Source organism: Leptodactylus fuscus, chromosome 7, assembly GCF_031893055.1.
Source record: "Leptodactylus fuscus isolate aLepFus1 chromosome 7, aLepFus1.hap2, whole genome shotgun sequence".
Taxonomy (NCBI): Eukaryota; Metazoa; Chordata; class Amphibia; order Anura; family Leptodactylidae; genus Leptodactylus; species Leptodactylus fuscus.
This window is the reverse complement of record NC_134271.1, coordinates 31,400,661-31,407,401: the sequence shown is the minus strand read 5'-3', so window position 1 is coordinate 31,407,401 and position 6,741 is coordinate 31,400,661.

The following is a 6,741-nucleotide window of genomic DNA, read 5'->3' as shown; positions in this document are numbered from 1 at the left end:
ACTCAGTCTTTCCATTTCTCCTCCCCTTCTCGCCTTTCACTGGATCTCATGCTACCTCTTCTCTCCACATGCCTGCCCTGCAGAGACTTGTGAAATAAGTCAAGCTTCAGGGATTCCAGGAGGAAAATATTGGTGGTTATGACAGATGCCTTCACATTATATATAGCAACATTAAAGGTGGTCAAAACATCAGTATGGGGGAAAATGGAATGATCGTATTAACCACGGATAATACAACGCAGTCGTCTGGAAAGTCGTCCATTATCATCCAATTCATGGGTCAGTCAAAAACAGGGTCACCCAACAGAGGCAAGGCACATGGCAGTGAACAGGGTAAATTTACACGGCAGAAAGTGAAGAGGAATTTTAGGCAGAATTTCACCTCATATTCCTCTCCACTTTCCAGCCCTCAGATGAATGAGATCATTCAGTGGGATATCTCACACTTCTGTGGCTGAATCAGCTGTGGAAATGAAGTACCGTATATACTTGAGTATAAGCTGAATTTTTCAGCCCAGTTTTTGTGCTGGAAAAAGCCCCCCTCGGCTTATACTCGAGTCAGCAAAATTTTTTTTTTTTTTTTTAGGAGGGGGGTCTATGACCAGCCACAATATTAATGTATAGAGTCTCCCATAAAATAGTGGGGGGAAAAAGAAGATTTTAAAAAAATAAAAGTTGTAAATCCCTCCTTTCCCTAGAATACATACAAAAGTAGAAAATGACTGTGAAACACATACACATTAGGTATCCCTGTGTCTGAAAGTGCCCGGTCTACTGAATATAGGATATCTGCAGTGCTCCTGTTCCATCAGGAAGGGGTTAATAGGAGCACTGCAGATCCCCTATATTCAGCCAGACTGAATTCCAAGTGAGGGGAAAACCCCCAGTCCTCAAGCTCAGGGAAGAGGCAGACAGACAACCAAAACACCCCCTCCCCTTTCCCAGCAACTACTGCACCCAAAAACTGCGACCATTTAAATTTTTGAAATATACTAGTAGCTGCTGCGTTTCCCCCCTAGGCTTATACTCGAGTCAAAAAGTTTTCCCAGTTTTTTTGTGGTAAAATTAGGGGCCTCGGCTTATATTCGGGTCGGCTTATACTCGAGTATATATGGTATTTCTCCCAGAAAATAATTGTAATTACACGTTTTGTGATATACATGTTTATTTCCTTTGTGTGTATTGGAACAACACAAAAAAAAGAGAAAAAAAGTCAAATTAAATATAATTTCACACAAAACTCCAAAGATGGGCCAGACAAAATTATTAGCTCCTTTTCAAAACTGTGGGTAAATAACTTTGTTTCAAGCATGTGTTGCTCATTGAAACTCACTTATGGCAAGTAACAGGTGTGGTCAATATGAAAATCTTTACATTGTGTCCATGTGTGCCACACTATGCATGGAGGACAGAAAGAGTAGAGAATAGAGATGAGCGAACAGTGTTCTATCGAACACATGTTCGATCGGATATCAGGGTGTTCGCCATGTTCGAATCGAATCGAACACCACGTGGTAAAGTGCGCCAAAATTCGATTCCCCTCCCACCTTCCCTGGCGCCTTTTTTGCACCAATAACAGCGCAGGGGAGGTGGGACAGGAACTACGACACTGGGGGCATTGAAAAAAATTGGAAAAAGTCATTGGCTGCCGAAATCAGGTGACCTCCATTTTAGACGAATAGTGGATTTCAAATCCGGGTCATATGAGAATGTGAACTTTGTGACTATGAGACAGGGATAGCTGTACAGGCAGGGATAGCTAGGGAGAACCTTTATTTAGGGGGGAATGTTATTAAAAATAACTTTTTGGGGCTCTATCGGGTGTGTAATTGTGATTTTTGTGAGATAAACTTTTTCCCATAGGGATGCATTGGCCAGCGCTGATTGGCCGAATTCCGTACTCTGGCCAATCAGTGCTGGCCAATGCATTCTATTAGCTTGATGAAGCAGAGTGTGCACAAGGGTTCAAGCGCACCCTCGGCTCTGATGTAGCAGAGCCGAGGCTGCACAAGGGTTCAAGCGCACCCTCGGCTCTGATGTAGGAGAGCCGAGGGTGCACTTGAACCCTTGTGCACCCTCAGCTCTGCTACATCAGAGCCGAGGGTGCGCTTGAACCCTTGTGCACACTCTGCTTCATCAAGCTAATAGAATGCATTGGCCAGCGCTGATTGGCCAATGTATTCTATTAGCCTGATGAAGTAGAGCTGAATGTGTGTGCTAAGCACACACATTCAGCTCTACTTCATCGGGCTAATAGAATGCATTGGCCAGCGCTGATTGGCCAGAGTACGGAACTCGACCAATCAGCGCTGGCTCTGCTGGAGGAGGCGGAGTCTAAGATCGCTCCACACCAGTCTCCATTCAGGTCCGACCTTAGACTCCGCCTCCTCCGGCAGAGCCAGCGCTGATTGGCCGAAGGCTGGCCAATGCATTCCTATGCGAATGCAGAGACTTAGCAGTGCTGAGTCAGTTTTGCTCAACTACACATCTGATGCACACTCGGCACTGCTACATCAGATGTAGCAATCTGATGTAGCAGAGCCGAGGGTGCACTAGAACCCCTGTGCAAACTCAGTTCACGCTAATAGAATGCATTGGCCAGCGCTGATTGGCCAATGCATTCTATTAGCCCGATGAAGTAGAGCTGAATGTGTGTGCTAAGCACACACATTCAGCACTGCTTCATCACGCCAATACAATGCATTAGCCAGTGCTGATTGGCCAGAGTACGGAATTCGGCCAATCAGCGCTGGCTCTGCTGGAGGAGGCGGAGTCTAAGGTCGGACCTGAATGGAGACTGGTGTGGAGCGATCTTAGACTCCGCCTCCTCCAGCAGAGCCAGCGCTGATTGGTCGAGTTCCGTACTCTGGCCAATCAGCGCTGGCCAATGCATTCTATTAGCCCGATGAAGTAGAGCTGAATGTGTGTGCTTAGCACACACATTCAGCTCTACTTCATCAGGCTAATAGAATACATTGGCCAATCAGCGCTGGCCAATGCATTCTATTAGCTTGATGAAGCAGAGTGTGCACAAGGGTTCAAGCGCACCCTCGGCTCTGATGTAGCAGAGCCGAGGCTGCACAAGGGTTCAAGTGCACCCTCGGCTCTCCTACATCAGAGCCGAGGGTGCGCTTGAACCCTTGTGCAGCCTCGGCTCTGCTACATCAGAGCCGAGGGTGCGCTTGAACCCTTGTGCACACTCTGCTTCATCAAGCTAATAGAATGCATTGGCCAGCACTGATTGGCCAGAGTACGGAATTCGGCCAATCAGCGCTGGCCAATGCATTCTATTAGCCCGATGAAGTAGAGCTGAATGTGTGTGCTAAGCACACACATTCAGCACTGCTTCATCACGCCAATACAATGCATTAGCCAGTGCTGATTGGCCAGAGTACGGAATTCGGCCAATCAGCGCTGGCTCTGCTGGAGGAGGCGGAGTCTAAGATCGCTCCACACCAGTCTCCATTCAGGTCCGACCTTAGACTCCGCCTCCTCCAGCAGAGCCAGCGCTGATTGGCCGAATTCCGTACTCTGGCCAATCAGCACTGGCTAATGCATTGTATTGGCGTGATGAAGCAGTGCTGAATGTGTGTGCTTAGCACACACATTCAGCTCTACTTCATCGGGCTAATAGAATGCATTGGCCAATCAGCGCTGGCCAATGCATTCTATTAGCGTGAACTGAGTTTGCACAGGGGTTCTAGTGCACCCTCGGCTCTGCTACATCAGATTGCTACATCTGATGTAGCAGTGCCGAGTGTGCATCAGATGTGTAGTTGAGCAAAACTGACTCAGCACTGCTAAGTCTGCATTCGCATAGGAATGCATTGGCCAGCCTTCGGCCAATCAGCGCTGGCTCTGCCGGAGGAGGCGGAGTCTAAGGTCGGACCTGAATGGAGACTGGTGTGGAGCGATCTTAGACTCCGCCTCCTCCAGCAGAGCCAGCGCTGATTGGCCGAATTCCGTACTCTGGCCAATCAGCACTGGCTAATGCATTGTATTGGCTTGATGAAGCAGTGCTGAATGTGTGTGCTTAGCACACACATTCAGCTCTACTTCATCGGGCTAATAGAATGCATTGGCCAGCGCTGATTGGCCGAATTCCGTACTCTGGCCAATCAGCACTGGCTAATGCATTGTATTGGCTTGATGAAGCAGTGCTGAATGTGTGTGCTTAGCACACACATTCAGCTCTACTTCATCGGGCTAATAGAATGCATTGGCCAATCAGCGCTGGCCAATGCATTCTATTAGCGTGAACTGAGTTTGCACAGGGGTTCTAGTGCACCCTCGGCTCTGCTACATCAGATTGCTACATCTGATGTAGCAGTGCCGAGTGTGCATCAGATGTGTAGTTGAGCAAAACTGACTCAGCACTGCTAAGTCTGCATTCGCATAGGAATGCATTGGCCAGCCTTCGGCCAATCAGCGCTGGCTCTGCCGGAGGAGGCGGAGTCTAAGGTCGGACCTGAATGGAGACTGGTGTGGAGCTATCTTAGACTCCGCCTCCTCCAGCAGAGCCAGCGCTGATTGGTCGAGTTCCGTACTCTGGCCAATCAGCACTGGCCAATGCATTTCTATGGGGAAAAGTTAGCTTGCGAAAATCGCAAACTGACAGGGATTTCCATGAAATAAAGTGACTTTTATGCCCCCAGACATGCTTCCCCTGCTGTCCCAGTGTCATTCCAGGGTGTTGGTATCATTTCCTGGGGTGTCATAGTGGACTTGGTGACCCTCCAGACACGAATTTGGGTTTCCCCCTTAACGAGTTTATGTTCCCCATAGACTATAATGGGGTTCGAAACCCATTCGAACACTCGGAACAGTGAGCGGCTGTTCGAATCGAATTTCGAACCTCGAACATTTTAGTGTTCGCTCATCTCTAGTAGAGAACTGTCTGAGGAATTGAAAAACAAGATTGTGGAAAAATATCAGCAATCTCAAGTTTACAAGTCTATTTCCAAAGATCTTGATGTTCCTTTGTTCACAGAGCGCAACATAATCAAGAAGTTTACAACCCCGGACACTGTAGCTAATTTCCCTGGACGTGGACGGAAGAGAAAAAAATTGATGAAAGGTTGTAACGCAGGATAGTACGGATGGTGGATAAGCAGCCGCCTTAATAAAGTTCCAAAGAAATTCCCGCTGTCCTGCAGGCTCAGGATATATCATGGTCAATGAGAAATATCCATTGTCATCTGAATGAAATGAAACACTATGGCAGGAGACCCAGACGGACCGCACTGCTGACACACGAAACATAAAAAAGCTAGACCGCAGTTTGCAAGAATGTACATGAGTAAGCCAAAATCCTGGGAAAACATCTTGTGGACAGATGAGACTAAGAAAGAGCTTTTAGGTAAAGCACATCATTCTACTGTTTACTGAAAACACAATGAGGCCTACGAAGAAGACAACACAGTACCAACAGTCAAATATGGTGGACGGTCAAAGAATTTTTGGTGTTGTTTTGCTGCCTCTCTTTCTCCAAGGTCATGGCTGTAAGTTTTGGCACCCCTGAAGTTTTTGCAGAAAATGAAGTATTTCTCCCCAAAAATTAATGCAATTAACTACAGCCGGAGCTCCCCTAGAGAAGGCAGGGATGGCCGCAGAAAAAAGAAGCGAGCTGCCCTATCTTGTCACGGATTCCGCGGCTGACTCAGCACTGCACCGGCATCCCGTCTTGGCTAGCCGCATGGAATGTTCACACGCAAAATGCAAATTCTGCCATGTTAACATACCCTAATAGTGGCACAGTATTATTCTACATATGCTAGCTGTAGAAAGGGGATCCATTTATTGGGAAATCAGAAATTGTATCTAAGGTTATGGTCATAATTGCATTGGGTGACCGTCCCTCATTCCACAGCTAACCGCTTTTTAAGCGGATTGGGTTTACGTTTTTTAGGTCCCCAAGCAGACCAAAGAATGGAAAACTCAGAGTCAGTAAATGATCACAGTATCAGAAACACTCATTGACTAACTGCAGTGAATTTATGAGGCATCTGGGGTACTGAGACTGTATATTCTGCCCAATTCAATGACAACCCACATCCTGGGCGAGTAAATGAAAGACAATTAGCCAATAAATTATTATGGATGATTTTGGATGGAGAAGTTGATATTGGAGATAACGCACACCACATCAATGGGACATCCGTGCCACAAATCAGCCTCGAATTTCTGACTTGGAGAAAACCACGTTATACATAACCCAATTCTTCAGAATAAAAGATGAGCAACTGAGGAGAGGAAAAAACACTACGGAGATGGAGTGAAAAACTGATAACGGCAGAGACTAGTGAGAGGTTTAACCCCTTCCAGTCAATGACATATTTCGATTTTCGTTTTCCCCTCCTTCCGAACCTCATAACGTTTTTATTTTTCCACTCCCAGAGCCATATGAGGTCTTAATGTTTTTGCGGGACAATTTGTTCTTCATGATGCCGCCAATAATTGTTCTGCACAATGTACTGGGAAGCTGGAAAAAAATTCAGAATGGGGGGGATTTGAAGAAAAAATACATTTCTGCGACTTTCTTACGTGCTTCGGTTTTACAGCGTTCACTGTGCAGCCAAAATGACATGTCACCCGTAGTCTATGTTTCGGTACGATTCCAGGGATACCTAATTTATATGGTTTTATTTACATTTTAACCCCTTAACAAAAATCCAAAACTGTGTTAAAAAATTTATTTTCTAAAAGTCGCCATATTCTGACACCCGTAACATTTTTATACCT